Source organism: Coptis chinensis, chromosome 7 (assembly GCF_015680905.1).
Source record: "Coptis chinensis isolate HL-2020 chromosome 7, ASM1568090v1, whole genome shotgun sequence".
In the NCBI taxonomy this organism is placed as follows: Eukaryota; Viridiplantae; Streptophyta; class Magnoliopsida; order Ranunculales; family Ranunculaceae; genus Coptis; species Coptis chinensis.
The window spans coordinates 80,406,560-80,430,088 of NC_141462.1; positions in this window are offsets into that span (position 1 = coordinate 80,406,560).

Sequence of the window (23,529 nt, forward strand, 5' to 3'; positions counted from 1 at the left end):
CTATGTTGGAATCCTAATGAAGTAGGTGCTCAAGCCATAAGTTCATGCGACCAATATATTCACTCCAAGATTACTATTTTGGCTACAAACATAAGCTACTTTTTAACCATAGTGTATGCCAGGAATGACAAGCCAGCAAGAACGAGATTGTGGCAGAGTTTGGTAACATTGCAGACTTCTGGTCCTTGGTGTATGATGGGAGATTTCAATAATATAACAAATGCTGGAGAGAGATGTGGTGGAGCTCCTATACACCCAAGAGACACAAGAGAGTTTGTGGATTGTTTGCAAACTATAGGACTGACAGACTTGAAATACTTGTGGTTTTTTTACACTTGGTCAAACAACTCTGTAGGGAGAAGCAGAATCATGTCTAAGATTAACCGATGTGTAGTTAATTCAGCTTGGCTCACTAGATTCCTTGCTTCAGAAGCCGAATTCCTTCCTCATGGTATTTCGACCAACTTTGCCCGATTCGTAATAATGTGGTATGACAAAAGCGAAAGCGAGCCCTTTTAAGTTCTTCAATTCTTGGGTGAACCACCCGTAGAGTAAATGCATTCTTTGCTTTCGATGTATGGAATCAGCCTATCAGATCTAATCCCATGTACATCCTGCTTCAAAAGCTCAAGCTTCTCAAAATTCAGCTGAGACCTTAGGCTAAGAGAATTTTTTCTGATCTTCACTCACGGGTAGAGAAAGCTAAAGAAGTTCTTTTTAGTCTTCAGAAACAGATTCAAAACGATCCCTTGAACATTTCTTTAGTAACAAGGGAAAAAGCTGCAATGGAAGAGTATGCACTATTGACTAAATCAGAATATGTTGAATTGGCTCAAAAAGCTTCTAGAGATTGGTTCACAAAGGGAGACAAAGGAACAACTTACTTCTTTAACTGCCTAAAGGAACGGAAGAATAGAAGTGCCATAAGATCCCTTACCACGCATGATGGGGTGCAGCTTAACACGCAAGACCAGGTAACCAATGAGGTGTTAAACTATTATCAAGAGCTCTTGGGTACTAACTCTCCATTGCAGGTCAGTGAAGATTTCTTTCGTGAACTGAATGTCAGAAATACTATTCCCCATGAAATAGCAGCTACCCTAGATGTTGATGTGAGTCCTGAAGAAATAAAGCAAGCTCTCTTTTTCATGGATGACTCCAAATCACTAGGGCAAAATGGATTCAATGCTTTCTTCTATAAGCATTGTTGGAATATAGTAGGCAATGATTTCACCAGTGTAGTGCTTAACTTTTTTACTTCCTTCCACATGCCAAGAGGAGTTAATGCTACACTACTCTGCCTTATTCCCAAATTAAAGTAAAGAACCCTTCTAAGGTGGAAGAGTATCGACCCATTACCTGTTGCAATATCATCTATAGGTGCATCACTAAGGTACTCACAAACATACTCAAAGGAGTGATTGAGGAATTGATTTTCCCTAATCAAACAGCTTTTATCCCGGGACGCAGCATCCAAGATAACATACTGTTGTCCCATGAATTGCTCAGAGGCTACACCAGAAATAGGCTCTCTCCTAGATGCTCACTCAAGGTAGACCTCAAGAAAGCATATGACATGGTGAACTGGGAAGTAATTACAGCAATGATGGTTAGATTCAATTTTCCTCCTATGCTCATTCGATGGATATCAGTGTGTATGACTACTCCCTATTACTCTATCATGTTAAATGGCTCTATCGAAGGATTCTTTCAAGAGAAAAAAGGGCTTCGACAAGGTGATCCTATCTCCCCATATCTGTTTGTGTTAGTCATGGAAATCCTTGGGTGCCTCTTGCAGGAAGGGATGAGATTGAAGACTATTAAACCACATCCTCATTACAAGAGGATTAAATTATCTCATTTGTGCTTTGTCGATGACTTGTTAGTTTTCTCAAGAGCTGAATATGCATCCTTAACTGCTATAAAAGAAGTACTATCCAAATTCTCTGAAGCTTCAGGATTACATATGAATACCTCCAAGACAACCATCTTGATTGGGGGTCTGACAGAGAATGAAGCCACTCTACTAGCAGATAGCATTCAGGCGAAACTGATTCTACCTCCAGTTACCTATCTTGGTGTTCCACTTCTTACAACAAGGCTAGGGATCAAAGACTGTCAGCTACTCATTGAGAAAATTACTTCGAGGATTACGGATTGGAAGGCACGGTTTTGTCACATGCTGGGAGAGTACAACTAGTTCAATCTATTCTTTAGTTATTCCATGTATATTGGGCAAGATCCTTTATGCTTCCCAGAAGCATTTTGGATATTATCTCTAGTATTTGTGCCTGTTTCATCTGGAGTGGACCAGAGTTATCATGGAAGATGCATCAGGCCAGTTGGGAAATGATGTGTCTATCCAAAGAGGCAAGGGGTTTGAACTTGAAAAACCTACATAGGTGGAATCAAGCAGCTTATTGTGGAATAGTGTTTAGTATTGTGGCCAAAGAGCAAAGTATTTGGGTCCAATGGGTGTATGAGCAACATCTTCACGGGAAACATTTTTGGTCAATGCCGTGTCCAGTAGACTGTTCTTGGGTATGGAGAAAGGTCCTTGCTACTAGATCCATTGCAGCTTAATTTATAAGGAGTCGAATTGCAAATGGCTCCAACACACTCATATGGCATGATCTTTGGTACTCAGACGTACCTTTGAGTCAAAACATGCATGCACATGATGCCTGGAATGAGATCCTCCCATCTGATGCCAAAGTAAGTGACCTTATTACAAATGGAAGATGGAATGACCACATTGAACTTCTCCATGATTATGCATTGCGAGAGCACATCAGGAGTATACACATTAGGGGTGGGCAATGGGCCGGGTCGGGCTAGCCCGGCCCTAAACATTTAAAGCCCTTCAAATATTAGGGCCGGGTCAGCCCGACCCTAAAGTCAGCATAGGGTCAGGTCGGGCCGGGTCACAAGTCTAAACCTCAAGCCCTTACCCTACCCTAAGCCCTCTTTAAAGGCTTTAGGGCCAGGCCTATATATATATATATATATATATTTTTTTTTTACTACATCAATTTTAAAACTCATTTATATTACAAAAATATACAATAATCTACAAACTCAAAGTCCAACCAATCTAGTAATAATCCTGTATAAGTCCAAAAATTTAAAATGCACATCCACAATCTAATGAACTAAAGTACATCGAGAGTTCGGAATTTGTTCTTCCTTGTACTCAAACCTCACTAAAATTACATTTTAAATTGAAATACATAGACAAATAATTATATTATCATTTTAAAGGAAGAAGTAATAGATATAAGAAGAAACATAATAGTTTTGGTTAAGGGTCATGGAAGTTGTTAAACTATTTGTAATATCATAAATTATTTCTATAATAGATTCAAACAAATATAATATTACCTTTCTTCTAATTTAAAAGTGATTCAAGCTTTGTATATGGAAATGAAAATATTGGCTTTTGAACAAGTGATGGAGAAAGGTTTGAGATTACAAATGTCATTTTTCCTCGACAAAGGTTGTTTTTGGTTTCTATGTTACAAATGTCCGCTCGTATTTTGCTTTAATGGTGTGGAAGGAAAATCTTTAGTTTTAGACTTGGCTTGGATGTGAATAAAAATATAATTTATAAGAAATAAGTGAGAAAAGAAATTGAGAATAATAAGTTATGAACTTTGACTTGATGATCAAAGGAATAAAGTCTTATTTTTATTAGGCTAGTGCTCATTGTTCTTCATGGTCATTAAGTTGACAAGTTTTTGTTATATAAGACAAGTTATTGGAAGTACCCTTGGGTGTAAGTGATAAATTACAAATGACAATGTTATTTTAATTGAAAATATTTAACAAAGAGTTGGACAATTATGGTATGTGTATTTATAGTGAAAGTGTGAAACAGGGCGGTTGGGGCGGTTAGGGCTTGGTTAGGGTCGGGACTAATGAGGGCTGAATTAGGTCGAGCCTATGTTTTAGAATCTTAGCCCTAGCCCCCCTAGAAGGCATTAGGGCGGCCGCCCCGTCCCTAAACTCTGTGAGGGCTTTAGTTGTGAGGGCTTTATAGGGCTTAGGGTCGGGTCGGTCAGGGCCGGGTTAGGGTCGTTAGGGCCAAATTCCCACCCCTAATACACATCCACTCGAACCTTCATGAGGATGAAGTGATATGGACTCCGTCTCATACAGGAAGATACACTTTGAGCTCAGCATATACAACCCTCACTAGGGAATCCCCAATAGTCTGTTGGGCATCATCAGTATGGGGAAGCCACCCGAGACATGCCTTCTGCACCTGGCAATTGTTCTCAGGGAGTTTGCAAACACAAGACAGGTTAGTATACCGAAAGTTCCTCCAATTCTCTAAATGTTGCTTCTGTCACTGTTCAAAAGAGAATTCGAAACACTTGTTCTTTGAGTTCCCATATTCGAGGGAAGTGATAGATGGGATTAAAGCATTGTTGAATCTTTACACTGCTATTGTCAATGCTAATAGGGAATGGTCTAACATTTTTCGATTGTGTGAAAGGAAGAAAGACTTGGCAGACATTTATCGGGCATTCATTTGTGCTACGGTACATGAGATTTGGGCTGAGCGGAATAGGAGAAGGTTCCAGTCTGTCCCTCACCTCCAAGCTAAGGAGCTGGTTGAACTCATTGTAAAAGATACTAGACTCTATCTACAGGCAAAAATTAAGGACATTGTTAGTACTTTTGAGATCAAACAACTCTTACAAACACTCCGGTTGCAAGTGAATTTAAAGGAGAACACCGAAATTCCATGCTACTGGACTAAACCTGATGAAGGAGTTGTGAAATTGAACACAGATGGTGTAGTGAATAGTCGAGGTGCTAGCCCAGGAGGAATCATTCGTGACAACCATAGAGATATAGTGGTGGCTTACATATATAGGCAGTAGCTTGAACATCTCAATTCTATATCAAGAGTTAAATGCAATACACCAAGGTTGGGTTGGAGTTATGTATGCGACTTGGAATCCCAAAAGTGTCAGTGGCATTTGATTCGTTAAGAGCAGTTCATGCTATAATGAAGATAAAAGCTCCTCCATGGCAGATGGTAGATATGGTAGTATCCATCCAGAGAATGGGAGTGGCTTTTGAGTTCATAGAGTTTAAACATGTTTTTAGGGAAACCAATAAGGCAGCGGATCATTTGGCACCTTGGCTGACCATTCAGAGTTGATAGATGACTCTTGTATAATCTTCACCCTCCTCTGTCTGAAAAGTTACAGACTATTGTAAAGGATGATATGGAGGGAAAGATGTATATAAGGATTAATTAATGCAGGTTAGGGGTAAGCCAGAACCCCAGTTTATTGTTCAAAAAAAAAAAGTCTAGGTTCATTCTCTGCTCCTACAGACCAATTGGTTAGGACCCTAAATGCAATGGATGCCTTTGCTCTCATTCACTTTTAGTTTATATACCCCTGCTTTATGCCTTTTACTGATTTGCCCTTCTCCATTATATTTGAGACACCTCACACTTCACTTTATGATTTTGTTTTTCCTTTTGCTTTTTGATTTCTTCTTGACCAAGATAGGTTTTGGAGAATGCCATATTTTGAGATAAGGGCCTCTATCTCTAGTCTTATGAGTTGAGGGCTTTGACCTTTGACTTTGACAGTTGACTTTGACTTTTTCAACACTTTTTCATAGCAGTTTCTAGTCTTCATAATAAGCGTGATTAAGACTCTTTTTGGTGTTAAGACACATCTTTTTATAATAAGTGGTCTGAAATTCTCTGTAACTTGAAAAAGGCAATAAAAGCTATGAGTTGTCTTTTCATTAAATGTAAGAAAGGTTGTATTGTAGTAATATAAGGGTAATAAAACGCGCATTTGGGAGCTGATCAATAGGCCCTCAGGTCGCTTGCCACAAACTAAATGTCAATCCAACAGTCAAACCCATCAAGCAACGACCTAGGAAACTAACACTTAAATTTCAAAAAGCTAAATGAAAAGATTAACAAACTTGTAAAGGTCGGTTTCATCAGAGAGATCGAGTACCCGACCTAGTTAGCCAACATTGTTGCTATTCCTAAGAAGAACGACCAGGTGCTACTTTGCATCGACTTCACCAACGTCAACAAGCACTGTCTAAAGGATAACTTCCCACTGCCCCGAATAGACCGACTTGTAGGCCAAACATGCGGTCACGAGCTGCTATCCTTCATGGATGCATACAGCGGATATACCCAAATACCACTAGTAAAGGAAGACCAGGAAAAGACTGCCTTCATTACCGAGCAAGGAACGTTCTGCTACAACTTTCTATCATTCGGACTAACGAACGCTGGAGCGACCTATCAAAGACTCGTCACAAAGATGTTCAAAGACATGCTGGGAGACACTATGGAAGTTTACATAGACGACATGGTAGTCAAAAGCACCAAAGTAGGTGACCACATCTCCCACCTAGAGGATGCCTTCGCTCGATTATGACAAAACAAGATGAAGCTCAATCCGGCCAAATGTGTATTGGAGTAGCCTCAGGAAAATTCTTAAGCTACCTCGTCTCAAGAGACGCATTAAAGCAAATCCAGATAAGATACGAGCTCTAATTGAAATGCCAGAGCTGACATCCAAACAACAAATCTACAAGCTATCTGGCATGGTCTCAACCCTCAATAGATTCATCTCACGAGCATCGGACAAATGCAGACCATTCCTCCAGATCTTGAAAAAGGGCGCTACCTTCATATGGACAGAAGAATGCCACAAAGCTTTTCACAACCTGAAGACCTACCAGTCAACTCCCCCCGTTCTATCTAAACCAAACGAAGGTGAAACACTGGGACTTTACTTAGCAGCCTCTGACTTCGCCATCAGTTAGTTCTTTTTCGAGAAAGCAAAGGAGTCAAAAAACTAGTGTACTTCACTAGCAGCACATTGTTAGAATCAGAAAAGCACTACTCCACAATTGAGAGAACGATACTAACTTTGTTATACTCTGCCCGGAAATTTCGTCCATACTTCCAAGCACACACAATCAAAGTTCTCACTGAGGTACCCATCAAACAAATTCTCAGCCAAGTGGGCTGAAGAACTCGGTGAACATCACATCGAATTCGTTGCCAGAACATCTAGAAAAGGCCAAGTCGTAGCTGACTTCCTAGTCGACTTCCCTATCGAAGATATCAATTGGGAACCTGAGCTAACCACTACATTTTATCTACCCACCACGCCAGACACATGGAGACTAAACGTGGATGAGGCTTGTAACAACAATGGCAGCAAACTGGGGGCTGAATTAACCTCACCCGAGGGAGCACTATTACAAAAATCCATAAAAATTGATTTTGCAACGTCCAACAACGAAGCGGAGTATGAAGCATTGATCACAGGGCTCCGCATGGCAAGACAGTTACAAGTACGCAAGCTCAAGGCCCATAACGACTCTCAATTGATCGTCAAGCAGGTGGCCAAGGAATATGTCACAAATGGCCCCAACCTGTCCAAATACCTTCAGGTCATTGATGATCAGATCAGATCGTTCAAGACGTTCACATTGGAACATATTGATAAGAGGCCAAAACTGTAGTTTTAACCCTGTAACAGTCATACTATTAGACCAATTATGTGAGTAATAATTAAGAGTTAACACTGACTACGTGTTTTTATGCATTTCAGGCTTCAAAGTCCATTATGTGCAGAAATGTGCCACTTTAGCGAGATAAAGGAGCAAAGGTCGGTTACTAAGGAGTTCCGTGATTAAAGGCCAAGTTTCAAGAAGACAAAGCCTTTCTAAAACCCGATCAAAAGCTGAAAAGTCGACGCGGGCGTAAACAACACACAAGTCGCCAGAACTTCGAAAGGCCGTCAGATCTTTGGACTTAGACCTCGAATGGGCTACCTTATGTCAAAACGACCGCTCGGAAAGAGCTTTCCAATGGTCCAAGCCTTGACCCAATCGAGGAGCAGAAGTGGACAAAAAGTCTGTTAAAGCCAACTGCTTGAAAGAGGCCTTTTAGGATCGAAGAATTGGGTTTTGGGCCGATTCTTCGCCCAAAACATGGCTCCAAGCCCATGCACGATTTTTGGATCTGAATGTATAAAAACCAAAGCTTCACTCTTTGTTAATGGTAGATAGTTAGACCTAGATTAGAATTAGATTAGTTAGCCTCCATTAATAAGTTTTAGAAATTCATTTCTTGTTTTAGATTAATTTCTTGAATCATTGAATATCATTCATTAGATAAATAAAATAGTTATTATTCTTGTCATTTCGATTTTTGTTATTTCAATCTATTATATCTAGTTTTAATTCTTGTTGAATATCATTTCGTAGTTTAAGTAGATTGAAGCATGATTAGTTAAATTAGTTAAGTTAGAATTTTAATATGATGTGTAGTTATAATTCAATGAAAAATGATGGGTTGATGACTCAAGGCTAAAACCTCCATTAGAGGGGTTGATGAAGCTTTGATGAAAACTTAGTGGTTTAGTGTAGAAGCGTTGTAGAATCTATTCCACTCTAGAAGGTCTGAGAATGGGTGGGCGACCTCACATGCTAGTTAGTATTTGGTAGAAATGCCATGAACACTAGGGATTAGAACTCGAAATTCTTGCCGTAAGAACGTAAGAATCGAGATACAAGAATCTATGCTAGGTTATAAAGTTGGATTCGAGGTGGATTCAATTCCCCTCTAATCCTTTATCTAGATTCAAAAACAATCATATTTCCATAGCATTCGTAGTTTAAATTCAAATAATCAATTTCATATTGTATCGTAGTATAACACCCTTTGTAAAGCTCTCATTAGACTTAAGACCGATTAATTAGAATATAAAACATTCCATGCTAGAGAACTAGGAGTGGAACGAATTTGTTACTCCACTCTATTTTCATAGGATTGAGAGTAGAATCTTTGATAAAATATAGGCAGCATAAGATAGTTTTAGTTTACTTACGTTTTGAGTTCATCGTTCATTTCGTAGGTAAACTATTCAATTTTATGTTTTATCAAATGGCGCCGCTGCCATCTTAGTTTCACTTTAGCATTGTTTTCATAGTATAATTAGTCATTTTAAGTCCCATTTCACCCACCCACCCTTGTTTGATTCATACCGTGGTTTGTTCATTTCAAAGATTGAAAAGTTCCGAAAAATTACCCGCGAGCGCCGCATCACGCCCATACCGAAAGCGTGACCCGCTAAGTTATCGAACATAAGAGCGACCACCCCCATACCGAAAGCGACCCACGCTAAGTTATCTTGAACACCGGAGCCGATCACTTCAAAAAGCGAAGACATACTAAGCTGAAATTTGCGGATTTCCACAGTTTGTTTCAATTTTGATTTTTCAAGTTTTTCGGTGTTTTAACTTTGTTATATACACCGAACACGCCGTAAACAAGACGCTTATTCATAAGCGAAAGCAAGGACGCAATCGGTATTCCTTTCTTCCACACCTCGCGATCTCCGTTAGAGGTTTCTACTAGTATATCGTAATTGTTTGGAGTGTTGCATGTTTAGTTAAGTTCGACTTAGTCTTGCATGAGATTAAGGTCCGGTGTCGAAGAAAACAACTAACGTAATTACACGGCAACGTCAACAAACAAGTCTATCTAGTTTCCCACCCACTACACCTCTAGCTACTATTTCACACACACCACCGATATTATGGATAAAGAAAGAGAGACTCCTCTCCGACTTTTTATAAAGCCTCGAGCGATAGCCCTAATTCTTGCATCGTCTAGCAGATCCGGTGGGGATTTCCGCATCCCCCCAAAAATATATTTAATTTGTTACCCATTTTTCATGGTTTAGACCATGAAAACCTTATCAAACACATCGCGTGGGATTGAACAAGTCCTTACAACATTCCACCATCCTACGGTTGGTGCGTAAAAAAAAAATTGAGGGTATTCCCTTTCACCTTAGTTGATAAGGCGGCGTCTTGGTTAACGCCCAAAGCGCTAATTACGGGACTCGTGGGCCAAACATGTTCAGCTATTTATGGAACATTTTACCCACCCCTAAAGACGGATGAAATGCTTTACAAGATTCACTTCTTTTCGACAAAATCCTCATAAATCATTTTCGAGAGGCTTGGAATCGTTTCACCGATCTCCTTATAGAGTTTCCACACTATCACCTAGGAAAAGACACGTTAGTTAAATTGCCTTTTTAAAGGACTTCTACACCACCATAAATAAGTCCTAGACATAATGAATGGGGTAGTTTCCTAAGTAAAGGAGCCCTCGGAGGCATATAAATTTTGGAAGATCAAACTAAAGCGTAATAATAATTGGGGTAGTGACGATTACTCCGCTCCGCTAGTTCTTCTTCAACAATTAAGGCTACCAAGTATGTTTGAGGTTAAATCAGATCCCGAGCTTAAAACTCTAATCAATCCTCACAAAAAGGTAGAGGCCATTTCAGACAACAAAAGCCTATCCCCGTCATGAATGTAAATTCAAATCCATGTAGTTTTACGTTGGAGTCCCTGAGCATCCCGACTCCACCGCCCCATAGCCTATGAACATTCTTGTTCCATTAATAGTGAACCTAACGCCCGCGGAGACAAAATCCCAACTTCGGGTTGGAGAAATAACCAACAAGTCACACTTACGAGTACAATAATCAATATGTTAGGCCAACGCACAATTATAACCAAGCTCCACCACAAGAAGGACAGGATCAGGGTAATTATAATAATTATAACAACCAAGCGCAACCTCGACAAAGTCAAGCACAAGGTTAATGTAGTTATAATAATTATAATGCTAATAGAGGTATCGTTCTAGTAAATAATAACTATCACAATCCGCCCATAAATAATCAACGCCGAGATAGTTCCAAATCCACCACCCGTGACTACTACACCCACACAACCGGATCGCCTTGACACCTTTCATACAAGTGAGCCAACAACTTTTCCAAACCATGGCTCAATCTAACCAACACATTCTACAATCCGTTAATAATTTAAACTAACAGTTAGCCCAAGAGAAAGCCCAACCAAAAGGCGTGTTTCTAGGCCAATCGATACCCAACCCTAGAACAAAACCGCGGCTTTGGAGGTAAACGGTAATACTAGTACGAAAACTACATCCGTGGGTCATTTAAATGCCATCACCACTCTCCGCTTGCGGAAGAGTGGTTGATAACAAAGTAATTATGCCTATAGTTACCCCATCAATACTCCCTACACCGGATATCGAACTAGATACCGAAATAGAAACTCAAGAACCTACCCAATTTGTAGAGGTACCGTTAAACCACAACCTAAGAAACGTAAAGCCAAGGTTACACATCAAGTCGAGCCATACGCTAAATATAGAGCGAAACCACCGCTCCCTCGAAAATTAGCCATGCTAACCAGGGATACTAACTTTGAGGAGATTAGGAACGCGTTTTCAAAAATCTAACGATAAACCTTCCTTTTCTCGAAGCTATAAAAAGCTACCTAACCACGCTTAAGTTTCTTAAGGAGTTGTGCACTACTAGGCGTAAGACCAACATACCTAAAGACGCTTTCTAACCGAATAGCGGTTCCCAACTTTATCCGAAAATAATGGAATTGTTAAGTACAAGGACCCTCGGTCGCCCCATCGCATAATGCACCTTAGGAGATTCTCACACGACGACCGGCTTACTGACACCTGGGGCTAGTGTTAACTTACTCCCCGTTTTATTTGTATAAACAAATAGGTCTAGAGGAGATGAAACCTACTAAAATGACATTGCAATTAGGCGATCGGTCTATTAAATATCCTAAGGGTGTGGTTGAAAACGTTACGGTTAAAGTCCAAAATTTTACTACCCAACCGACTTCGTTATCCTCGACCGTAAGTCACTAACGACTCTGTACCTATCATTTTAGGGCGCCCCTTCTTGGCTACTACCACGCGCTCATAAACCGCCAGCGATGGTTCGATGTCCTTGTCCTTTTGGCCATCTTTCTGTTGAGGTAAATGTTTTCAAAACGAGGACACAAAGATATCGATTCATCTACAAATGGCAAGGTTAGCATGATCGGTGAGCTTAGCTCAAGATTACTTCAAAACATATTTCCTGAGAAATAGATTAACAATGACTCCACGGTAGTAGATCCGAAATCGAAGAAGAATTCCTGAACTCTTTTGCACCGCTTCTTTACCACTTCCACGAGTCCCCCTTGCCAACAACCATTCATCCCTTGATGCTATGACGGAAGATGAATTTTTCAATCTCTATCCCAAATGATCCTTTTGACCCACCTATTGAGGAATGTCTTGTATATATCAAGATTTCGATAATATGGACTTGAGAGCTCTAGCCGAGAATCATTCACCTTCCATCACCAATATTCCCCACCGCCCACCACCTTTTCAAAGGAACCTCGAGTTTGCACTTTCGATCCTTTAATTTCTCCTGTTCTTCATGATTTTTAAATCCACCTAGTAAACAAATACTTCCCAAGGATAAACCACTTGACACCTTCATTTTTCGGACTTGAGGCGGTCCCCTAACTACACCATGAATGAGTTTTGTGCTAAACCCACATCCTCATTTTTTCCATGCTTTTTCTCTAAAACTTATCCTAATCCACCATATCTTCCACAACCATTCACTTTTCCACACTTATTCACTAGGACACCTTCTCGTTCAAAGATGAAACATAAGGTGCATGCTCGGTTATGTTATAGGTCTATCCGATTTCGCTTTCATTCCACTAGGCTGCGTCGTAGGAAATCTTGGTGCTTGATTGTGTTTGGATATGTTTTCTGTGATATTTATTTATGGAACGATCCACAACTATTTCGGTTGTTGATATATGATAAACTGCATATTCATATATATATTTAGATAAAGTCTCGAGTATCTGACTATAAACGACTTAATTTTTGTGTTTGGTGCATTTCCTTTTATTTCCATATATTGGTGAATGCACCATTCAGGTAACCGGGCCCTCCCTATGGAGTGTGTGGTTGTAAGTACCGGATCCTAAGTCCACGGTTCACATAATTCACGCTTTCCACTCTTGCATGTTTTCTTGGTTTTGAGTCATGTTTCTATGGTGTGAATTATGTCTTTATCTTGCTTATTGTTTTCCTTTATATTAAACCTAATTCATAAAAAGTGAAAAAGTTTAAAGCTATAAAAATAGTAATCTAGCAAGTCTCGAATCTAACCTTAAAAGACCACGTTTTAAAACAAATTTTACAAACCTGTTTTCAAAAATTTGTTTGGGGGGTGTTGGTTTTTCCATTCTTGATCACTCAAATTCCTATTCTTACCCCCACCTCGCTCCCTTGTCAAAAAAAAAAAAAAAACTTCAAGTGGCCTTTGCGCTGGCCTTTGACTTCCTTAGTAGACCCGAAAAATTTCCGGTTTCCGCGGGTTGTTCCTGGTCATTTGCACTGTTCCAGAGCATAGTTTCGAGATGACATATCCTACAATAATACCGAACAGTCTTTTCGAAGATTTGTTCCCAAGCACTACTTATGGTGCTTGGACTCGCGAGGTGATCACACACGTGGTCGGGAACCGCTTTATGGTTCTTGATAGCATTTGTTCTTGGACTTGCCATGCCCATTGAAATACAAGACCCATGGTGCTATTGGGTAGATAATATGCATGTCCCGGAGATAAGGTAAGTTTTAATTCCATTTAGTGTCCGCTATGTCCCAAGCAATTTAAGTTTGTTAACCCCATAATGGGTGGAACTCTTATAGAGTTGCGTTAGTTTTTATATTAGTATGTTTTAACCTTGTTTTGCAGATGTTCCAGAATTTCACGCGTTTCCATGGTACTTTTCTACCATCTTTATTTAAATGCTTTGAGGACAAAGCATGCTTTTTGTTTGGGGGTGGGCATAGAAACACATGTAATTAAGGCATCTGTTAGGATATAGATATGTATAATATGCACTTGTTTTCTAGTTAAAATTTCATAAATTCAAAAATATAAATAAATAAGTTATGCTATATGATAAGAGCCCAAAACTGTAGTTTTAACCCTTTAACAGTCATACTTTTAGACCAATTATGTGAGTAATAATTAAGAGTTAACACTGATTACGTGTTTTTATGCATTTCAGGCTTCAAAGTCCATTATGTGCAGAAATGTGCCACTTTAGCGAGATAAAGGAGCAAAGGTCGGTTACTAAGGAGTTTCGTGATTAAAGGCCAAGTTTCAAGAAGACAAAGCCTTTCTAAAGCCCGGCCAAAAGTCGAAAAGTCGACGCGTAAACAAAGACACAAAGTCGCAGAATTTCCGGGCGTCATATCTTTGGACTCGGACTGAATGGGGCCTACCTTATGTCAAAACGACCGGCTCGAAAAGAGCTTTCCAATAGTCTAAGCCTTGATCCAATCAGAGGATTAAAAGTGGATGAAAAGTCTGTTGAAGCCAACTGCAGCTGAAGAGGCCTTTTTGGACTGAAAGAATTGGGGTTTGGGCCTGATTCTCTGGCCCAAAACATGGCTCCAAGCCCATGCACGATTTTTGGATCTAAAAGTATAAAAACAAATGCTTAGCTCTTGGTTAAGGGAGATAGGGGTAGATAGTTAATGGTAGATAGGTTAGAGTAAAAAGTAGCCATTAAAATAGCTTCTAGATCTAGTTTTTATTTAATTGTTTTAATTAAGTTAATTTCAAATCCAATTCTTGTTTTAGATTAAACTATTAGAATCATTACTCTTAATTAGTTTGATTAATAAAATAGCTAGTTGTTAAATTTCGATTCTTGTCATTTACATTTGTGTTAGATCTGATTCATTTATTACTTGTTATTCAATTCTTAGTTATTAATTAGATTTTAATTATTGTTTAATTTAGATGAGTAAATTTCAATTCTTTATAGTATGTTTAGTTTAAATTCAATCGAAAATGATTGCGTAATGATTCTCAGCTAAACTTCCATTAGAGGGGGTTGAGAAGCCTTGATGAAAGCTTGATTCCGACTATCGTAGAGTCGTCGTAATTTCCTTTCCACTCTAGAAATGATTAGTTCACAATGAGAATGGGTTTAATCGTTCACATGCTAGTTATGAATTGGTAGGAATGCCATGTGTAATTAGGGATTAGGAAGAACCAATTGTTCTGCGAAGCGATTCATTTGATTACTTACGATTATTCGTTAATAGGATTAAGTCGAGTTAAGGTGGAATCAATCCCTCTCTAACTCCTTATCATCGAATCAACGTAGCATTCCCATAGTTGTTATGATAGTCGACTAGTGCATCTTGTGGGTAGTTGCATCGTAGTCTAGTTGCCTTTTCGTAAATCTCTCATTAGACTTTAGAGATAGAATACTTATACTTAGAGAACATTAACATGTGGAAGGACTAGGAGTGGAACGAATCACTCTACTCCACTATATCTCATAGGATTGAGAGTAGAATTCTTTGATAAATTAGGCACGTAAATTATCGTTTAGTTTTACTTTCGTATAGAGTTTCATCACTTTATTTCGTAGGTAAAACTATTCAATTTTACGTTTATCAAATGGCGCCGCTGCCATCTTAGTTTCACTTTCGCATTGTTTTCATAGTGTAAGTACTTTTTTTAAAGTCCCATTAAACCCACCTACCCTTGTTTGATTCATACTGTGGTTTTCCGATTGAGCGTTGAAAAGTTCCGAAAAAATACACCGAAGCGTGACCAAGGCTTATAAGGAGCGACTCGCTCTATAACCTGGAACTTCGAGCGTGACCCGCCCCATGTGTGGGTAGCGACCACCCTAAAAACACTATAATTTGAAAATTACACGGAGCGCGACCGCGCCCTATGAGAGCGCACCTGCGCCCTTTGTTAATTTTTCCGGAATTCTACATTTTTTACTCGAACTTTGATTTTTCAAATTTTTTAGTGTTCTAACTTGTTATATACACCTAACACGCCAATAAACAAGACGCTTATTCATAAAGCGAAGCAAGGGCCGCAATCGGGTATTCCTTTCTTCCACACCTCGCGATCATTAGAGGTTTATACTAGTATATCGTAATGTTTGGAGTGTTGATGTGTTTAGCTAAATTTGGTTTTAGCCTTGTATGAGATTAAGGTCCGGCCAACAAAACACCGAACGTAATTACACAACAACGCCAACAAACAAGTCTATCTAGTATACCACCCACTACACCTCTAGCTACTATTGCACACACATCACCCTGATAATGCCCGACGAAGAAGAGACTCCTCTCTCCGACTTCTACAAAGCCTTGGCGATAGCCCCAAATCTTGCATCGTTCTAGCGGACCCAGTTAAGGATTTCGAATCCCCCAAATATTTTTAATTTGTTACCCGCTTTTCATGGATTAGACCATGAAAAACCTTATCGACTACATCGCGTAGGATTGAACAAGTCCTAACAACATTCCACCATCCTACGGTTGGTGCGGAACAAATTAAACTTCGGGGTATTCCCTTTCACCTTAGCCGATAAAGGCGTCTTGGTTAACTGCCAAACGCCTAATTTTGTGGACTCGTGGGCTAAACTTGTTTAGTCAAGTTTATGGAACATTTTACCCACCAATAAAGACGGATGAGATACTTTCCAAGATTCATTTCTTTTCGACAAAATCCTCATGAATCATTTTCGAGGCTTGGAATCGTTTCACCGATCTCCTTATAGAGTGTCCACATCATAACTTAGCGAAAGACACGTTAGTTCGTTGCCTTTTTCAAAGGACTTCTACACCACCATAAAGAAGTCCTAGACATAATGAATGGGGTAGTTTCTTAAGCAAAGGAGCCCTGAGGCTTATAAATTTTTAGAGGATCAAACTAAGCGAAATAACAACCGGGGGTAGTGATGATATCCACCGCTCCCGCTAGTTCTTCTAATACGATTAAGGCACGCGGTATGTTTGAAATTAAACATGATTCCGAGCTTAAAACTCTAATCGAATCACTCACTAAAAGGTAGAGACCATTTCGCTCAACAAAAAAGCCTATCCCCGTCATGAATGTAAATTCAAATCCATGTAGTTTCTATTGAGCCCCGAGCATCCCGACTTCACACTTGTCCTATTGCCTATGAACAGGCTTATTCCATTAATAGTGAACCTAACGCCTTTGAGACAAAATCCCAACTTGGAGAAATAACCAACACGCCACACCTCCGTGGTACAATAATCAATATGTTAGGCCAACACAAAGTTTTAACCAAGCTCCACCACGCGACAAGGACGGTCGTGGTAATTTTAATAATTATAACAACCAAGTGCAACCTCGACAAGGTCAAGCACAAAGTCAAGGTGGTTATAATAATTATAATGCTAATAGAGGTATCGTTCCCAGAAATAATAACTATCAAAATCCACCCATAAATAATTCACGTGAAATAGTTCCAAATACACCACCCGTGACTACTACACCCACACAACCGGATCGTCTTGACACCTTCATACAAGTGAGCCAAAAACTTTTCCAAACCATGGCTCAATCTAACCAACAAACTTCTACAATCCGTTAATAATTTAACCCAACTAGTTGGCTCAAGATAAAGCCCAACCCAAAGGTGTGTTTCCGTGTCACGAAATACCTAATCCTAAAACAACAAATACAGCCTTTGAGGTAACCGATAATACTAGTAATGAATATGAAAATGTAGGTGAGCTAAAGGCCATCACCACTCTCCGCTCGGGCAGAGTGGTTGATAACAAAAATAACTATGCCTATAGTTACCCCACCACGCCGCCCTACCCGCTATTTTACTAGATAACGAAATAGAAACTGAATAGCCTACAACTATAGAGGTACTAGTTACAACACAACCTAAGAAACAGAAAGCCATGGTTAAACATCCAGGTGATATCATTGCTAAATATAAACAGAAACCGCCGTTTCCATAAAAATTAGCCGTGTTAACTAGGGATACAAATTATGAGGAGATTAGGGATGTTTTCAAGAATCTAACTATAAACCTTCCCTTCCTTGAAGCTATAAAAAAGCTACCACATCATGCTAAGTTTCTTAAGGAATTGTGTACTACTAGGCGTAAGACCAATATACCAAAAGACGCCTTTTTAACAGAACAATTCCCAACTCTATCTGAACATAATGGAATTGTTAAGTACAAGGACCCTCGGTCGCCCCACCGCATAATGCACCCTAGGAGATTCTTATACTAATCGACGGCGTTATTAGACTTGGGGGCTAGTGTTAACTTACTCCCGCTTTTATTTGTATAGACAAATAGGTTTAGACGAGATGCAACCCACTAAAATGACGTTGCAATTAGCTGATCGGTCTATTAAGTATCCTAAGGGGTGTCGTCGAAAATGTTCTCGTAAAAGTTCGTGGATTTTTACTATCCGGCTGATTTTGTCATCCTCGACCGCGAGTCGCTAACGACTCGTCCCGATCATCTTAGGGTGTCCTTTCCTCGGCAACCGCCAATGCGCTCATTAATTGCCGCGGTGGTTCAATGTCCATGTCTTTTGGCCATCTTGTCGTTGAAGTCAATGTTTTAAAACAAAGACACGCTTACCCGATTCGCCTATGGATGGAGAGGTAAACATGATCGAGCTTTGCTCGAGATTATTTCAACAACACGCTCCCCGATAATCATATGCCCAAATTTTTTCCTTTGGAAGTTCGGACTCCAACATTTCCATCCCTACACTAGTCGATACACATATTACGGATGAGGATGAGATAGATGACTTTCTCAAAGATGTAGAGGACTATCATAGTAACGAGGATATGACCAATCTAGATGAGCAATTCGATGAGTTTCTTAGAGCAGGTGATAATTCACCCTATCAAGAACTACTGTCACACCCCGAATTTCGACAGAATTCGGAAAAACATTATTTGTCCCCGACTCTTCGATCTCCGAGGTGTGACGCACTCTCCACTCCCAAAACCCATAAAATGTAGCTTAAAAAAATATGCGGATAATTAAAAACCAATAAAAATTTTAACTTAAACAACAGTCATCTTCATTACCAAAAACAATTTACAAATGAAAATGCAAATAACCTTATCTCAACTGAAAATCTATATCACCTCAAGGGAAAACAAAACTTATCCTGAGATGCAACGCTAACGCAAACCACAAGCAGCAACCGATCTTCTTCAACACTAAACCTGTCAAGACTTATCAACTATGTTCATTTAATGAACACACCCGATAAGCAAACATGCAAATCGGGTCAGCATTATAAAAATGCTGGTGTGAGTAGCTCTAAAAACAACATATACCTATACAAATATATACATAATCCATACGGCAGTTAGTTCCTCCACCGAGGCGCCTTAACTTTCAACGACTAATATAACATACTCAAGTACAATAATTAAGGCAGGTAGTTCCTCCACTGAGGTGCCTTAACTTCCCACTAACCACACAACAAACTATATGCATCATAAATAAGGCATGTAGTTCCTCCATCGAGGCGCCTTAGGTTCTAACTAAACAAATAACCAACCAAACATATTACCATAATTAGATTATTTCAGGCTTTCTTTGCGTGTCCCTAAAATCACGTCAGATCTATGTCTTTACCTAGTTTCCCTTTACTACCACAATCGCTACCCAACGAACATGTACATCCACATGCCTCCCCTTACATAATGAACCACTCCGTATGCGTAACCACCACGGCGGGATGCCGCGACACCGTAAAATCCTCACACGGAAGCAATTATGTAAGTCTTGCCACTATTCGGCATAAAATATTGATCATCGCTCTATTTTGCTTAATGGAATAATCAAACCACTATTATTCGCCGGGAGGGGTCGCCAAAGCCATTCAGATTAACTGAAACGCCAGAAGGGCCGCCCGAAGGCCATTCAGATTAACTGAAACGCCAGAAGGGCCAATCACATGAGTTGTGGTAGTCAAGTTCTAGGATTTTCGTTATGTAATTTATTCAGGTGTCATACGTTAATGACTCATAAACATTCCACTATATCACGTGCAGGTCAATTACCTTATTGCACTAAGCCACGATAATTAGAAATATCTCAATTATATCACCTAACCACTTTCATACTTTCACGTGCCAATATATTATTGCACTACACCACACTCCCGTGGGCAAATATTCACCAATACTATGCTACCTCATAGTAGCATCTCACATATATAACAATGGAGCGTTTATATACATTCCTCCAAAAATATTACATTAATATATATATCCCAACATATTATATCATGTCACAATGCTTCAACGTATCGCATACATCTTTATTATAACGTATTAGGAATATAATGTTTCCTAACATATCAATATCGTCACGTGTCAAAAATACACAACATCAATGTCAAATCTTTCTTAGATAATGACAACCAAATATATACAAGCATCCACAGCATTTTATTACTACCGTTGTCCATATAATATACAACATAAAACGTAGCACAATTAAACAGTCAAAAGTCCACAATCAAAGCCCAATATATATAAGCTTTACACACTACTCACGTCAAATCTAAATTAGATAATGACCAACCAAGTTATACAATATCGACAATATTTTATAAATCAAATATGTGAAAAACTGGAAAAGTCAACATTCCACACTCAACGGTCAACAGTCAAAGTCAACGGTCAAAGGTCAAAGGTCAACACATCATGGTCAAGGTCAAACTCAACATGTCATTGTCAAAGTCAACGGTCGATTGTCAAAGTCAAACTGTCATCGTCAAAGTCAACATATCATAGTCAAAGTCAACATGTCATGGTCAAAGTCAAACTATCCTGGTCAAAGTCAAACTGTCGTTTCCGTGTTCGACAGGTCCAGGGTCATAGCCATGGTTCATGGCTAAGGTCAAAGGTGTATGGCTCATGGGCTCATGACCAAGGTAATGGTTCGGACCTAACCGGGCCGAGCCCAAACCTGACCAAAAAGTCTAAACATTGAAAGACACCAATAGATCTATTTTAAGTCCAATGGACTGGCCGAAGCAATATTAGAAACGGGCCCAAAAACTTATACTGACCTGGCCCAAAACATAATTAGATTCGGCCCGAAAATTAAACTGAAATCGGCCCAACAAAACAATCTAAGTTCTGGCCCAAAGACTTAAAAGAAAATGGACCAAACCAACTAAAATAAACCGGGCCCAAGTAGCTAAAAGAATTTGGCCCAAACCAAATAGAAATGAACTGGCCCAACACAACTCAAAATTTGCTAAGGCCCAAAGCCCAACTAAACAAATCAATTTCAGCCCAAAGAAATCGACCCAGGCCCAAGCCCACTAAGATGAACAGTGTCATCTTCTCCAACTCTCTTCCACAAAAACCGGCCACCCAAAAATCGGCCACCACTCACCTCTTTATCATATCGATTTTACTCCCCCTAACAAACCCAACAACATTAATGAAAACAAAAACTCTAATCATTCAATCCCCATTTATACATCAACCTAGATCTAAAATTCGACCTCCATTAAAGCTTGTTTCAAGCTCCAATCGACAGCCCCACACAACCCTCAACCACCACTAACCAACCAATAACCAAACCTAGTTCAAACAATTCACTAGGATTTCGTTCATGGCTGGGCGATTCTCTGGCCGCCATTAATGGTTATCCCAAGCTCCCAACAGCCCAGTAAACCAGCCACTCGATCCCCCTCACGCCTACTACACTACTCCCTCACCAACAATCCATCAAACCCACAAATTTCCAAACCAAATCAAACCACTAAGAGTTCACACAATCATCATGCTAGGCGACGCCATTATTAATAAATTCAAAGCTCAAAGAGCTTCCACAGCTTCAACAACAGTTCAAAGTATAACAAAATACTAAACATTCAAATAGAGAGAGACTGAGCGATTTATTGCTGTGGACTCGCGACGCCGCCATTGACGTCTGTCGAGCTTCAATAGTTTCAAATACAAAATCTAAACATATGGACAGAACTAAAAATTTATATAAAAACTGGTCGGAAACACTCGACAGTAAAATACGTAAATACTAAACCGATGAAAATCATAGTTTTAGTAGTGGTGAGAGATAAACTCTACTCACTGACGACGTACATTTCGGCCGAATCTTCCCAAATCAATCGTCAAACTCCAACGCCGAGCAAACAAAGTCACCTCCATTTTCATTATTTTATTATTCTCTGAACCCTATTTTCCAGAACAATGTGTTTATATACTTGGGTCCGAAACCCAAGCCCAACACAGACTCAGGGCCCAAAAACCAGGCCCACATGTCCCGAGTCCAATCCGACGAATTTTTAAATAAATAATTAATTTAATTAATTAATAAATAGATAAAAACGTATTTTAAAAATACGGGCGTTACAACTACTTTCCACAACATCCACCTCGACTTCCCTCCTTCCACCCTTTCAAAGGAATCTCGAGTTTGCACTCGATCCTTTTGTTTCTTCTGTGCTTCATAAGTTCTTAAATCCACCTAGTAAACAAATACTTCAGAAGACAAAAGGCGTTTGACACCTTCATTTTTTAGGCTCGAGACAAATCCCTACCTACACTATGAATGAGTTTTGTGCTAAACCCACATCCTCATTTTTTCCATGTTTTCCTTCTACAACTTACCCATATCCACCATATTCTCCACAACCATTCACTCTTCCACAGTTATTCACTAGAACACCCACTCATTCAAAAATGAAAAAGAAGGTGCATGCTAGGTTACATAATAAGGTTATCCGATTTCGCTTTCATTTTACTAGGTTGCGTCATAGGAAATCTTGGTGCTTGATTATGTTTGGATATGTTTTCTGTGATATTTATTTATGGAATGATCCACAACTATTTCGGTTGTTAATATATGATAAACTGCATGTTCATACATATGTTTAGATAAGTCTCGAGTATCTGACTATAAACGACTCAACTTTTGTGTTTGGTGCATTTCCTTTCATTTCCATATATTGGTGAGTGCACCATTAAGGTAACCGGGCCCTCCCTATGGAGTGTGTGGCTGTAAGTACCGGATCCTAAGTCCACGTTTAAACATAATTCACGTTTTCCACTCTTGTATGTTTTCTCGGATTTTTGAGTCATGTTTCTCTATGGGGTGAATTATGTCTTTCTTGTTTATTGTTTTCTTTTTAAAATTAATATATATATATTAAAGAATAAACATAGTAATATAGGAAGTCTCGAGAATCTGACTTTAAAAGACCCACTACTAAAAACAAATTTTCTAAGCTCCGTTGTAAAAATTTGTTTGGGGGGTGTGTTAAATGTTCCGATCCTATAATGTTTATGTCCCATTATAGTTGCTTAGGCCGTTTAATTGTATTACGATTCGGGTTGACATAATATATGAATTTAGAGTTCAGCCGTTCGCATAACGTACGTCATGCACGCACTTCGAGGCGTTTTCCACTATTTTATATGTCATCCACGGTCGGAATAGAGTGTTTTATAGATCATTGGATTGGAAATTCTCTCTTGATCATTTCCATATCTCATTCGCAAAAATCGGACCTGTAACGAAGCGGCAATTTTGATTTGAAGTTTCGCGAAAAATTGAAAAAAATCACAAATTTCGATTTGGGCTTGGGCCCAACCAGCCCAGCAGGACTTCGCTCTTTCAGCCTTACCTTAGCCCAACAAATCGCGATCATCTTCCAAAACCGCCATTAACGCCCAAAGCTTCAAACAAAAC